Source organism: Grammomys surdaster, unplaced genomic scaffold, assembly GCF_004785775.1.
Source record: "Grammomys surdaster isolate TR1022 unplaced genomic scaffold, NIH_TR_1.0 125801, whole genome shotgun sequence".
NCBI classification, from domain to species: Eukaryota; Metazoa; Chordata; class Mammalia; order Rodentia; family Muridae; genus Grammomys; species Grammomys surdaster.
This window is the reverse complement of record NW_021620632.1, coordinates 662,917-664,899: the sequence shown is the minus strand read 5'-3', so window position 1 is coordinate 664,899 and position 1,983 is coordinate 662,917. Positions and strand designations below refer to the sequence as shown.

The 1,983-nt window shown below is 38.8% G+C and overlaps 1 pseudogene; it reads left to right on the top strand.

The window, feature by feature from the left end:
• The first annotated feature begins 1,085 nt into the window (after window positions 1–1,085).
• Window positions 1,086–1,409, top strand: LOC114640302 (annotated as a pseudogene).
• The last annotated feature ends 574 nt before the right edge of the window (window positions 1,410–1,983 follow it).

Genomic DNA, 1,983 nt, shown 5'->3' with positions numbered 1-1,983 from the left:
TATCCCTGAAGCCTCAATTCTACAAAAAGGAAAGCTGGGAAAGGGAGAGGTGAGGAAAGAGCACACAGGTTGTTTTCATGAACCCAATGGTCAGCCCTAAAAGCAAACATACAGGTAGTATTTTAATACACTCGACATGTTACATCTAATTTAAATGTGTATATTTATATACATATGTGCATTCAGTAACAGTTAGTAAGTGGAATCATTGTTGCTTGTCATGATCTGAAAATCTATATTTATATATGTATAGGTTTGCACACACATGTATATGTGAGAGAGACAGAAAGAGACAGAGAGATGGAGAGAGAGTTAACAAGCCAAATACCTGTTCAAATGCTCAAAGCATCAGTAGGCCAATGCAACATGACCAGATCCCAAACTCTTTTACTGTAGCCATCCTAGTGTTCTTTCTTTTATAGGAACCATTTACCATTAATGAACATATTTTATTCCTCCTATATCAAAATCTAGTTTGGCCAAATACATCAATACCAAGTTCATATTATTATCAAGGCACCATAAAATAAACAGTTAAAGCGATATTCAGTCATAATGTATAGTGATGCAATATCCATATGGTATCCATGCCCGACACCTTGAAGCTAGGCAAAGAAGAGCTGAAGGGAAATGTTGAACATTAAATCTCAAGTTGATGATGATTACTTTTTCTTTTTTTATTGGATATTTTATTTATTTACATTTCAAATGTCATTCCCTTTCCCCATTTCCCTTCCCTAATAACCCCCTATCCCATCCCTCCTCCTCCGTTTTGCTTTTATACCATTTTAATTACATGCAAGTATTAAGGTCAGTTCTAGGTTGAGGAACTAGCAATACAATAGGTGCAAATAGTCAAGGAACAAGCAGACAATAAATACAAATAGTCAAAGAACATGCAAGGCAACGAACAAAATTCCGTGAACACTCCCAAGATCATTGTTTCTAAGAGCTTATAAGGATGACGAAAATAGAAGTCTCTGAGGCTCGCAGTGTCCGTCCGTGCTGGAGCTTCCCTGGCTTCACAATTGCCCAAGGTTAGGCTCCGCTGGCTTTCGCCAGGGTGGGTTGTGGTTTGCAGAAGATGCTCAGGTAATAATCTTAAGTAGTCAAGATGTCTTCAGCACCCGATCCTCCAACAGTTAAAAGAGAACCATCAAAAGAGAGAAACCTTGAAAACCCAGTCCTCCGAGGGACGCACACAACAACCTTATTTCGAGCTGTGAATCCTGAGCTCTTCGTTAAACCTAACAAACCTGTGATGGCTTTTGGATTGGTAACCCTTTCACTCTGTGTGGCTTACATGGGTTATCTGCATGCAGCACAGGAGAACAAAAAGGACCTCTTACGAAGCCATTGATAGTGAAGGGCATCGGTACATGAGGAGAAAGACATCCAAGTGGGACTAAATGCTGCTTCCTTCAGGTAGACTGTTATTGCAGACTCTGACACCTTTAAATGAAAGACTATTATTGGATGGAATTATGTTTCTTGTTCCATAATATGTTAAGAAGGAGAATATAGAATTGAAAGCAATCCACTGTGGTAAGTTTAGTCTTGTTACAGCTGAAGGTATTGAATCCTGTATAATAAAAGTATCCAGTACTGTTAAATTTGCTTGGTTTCTAATGTTTTAAAGGGAATTGTGCCTTTGCAGCAATGCTTTACTGTTTAGTAGAGAAGAGAGCCCCTTCAGCTATTAAAATCATGATTAAATGAAAGGAAAAACAAAAAAAAAACAAACAAACAAAAGGATGACCAAAATATCTGAGCCAACCTCCTTGTCCTAGCCCAAAGTCATTTTCATGTCTGAAGCCTACTTCCTTGTTCTAGCCTAAAATTAGATTCCTGCCTGAAATTACTCTTTGTTCTAGCCTAATGCCAGATTCCTGCCTGAAGCCCATTTCCTTGTCCTTGGCCCAAGTCATATTCTTGCCATGCAGCTCCAAAGGCTCTCCACCTCTCCCCCTTTTTTATCTCATA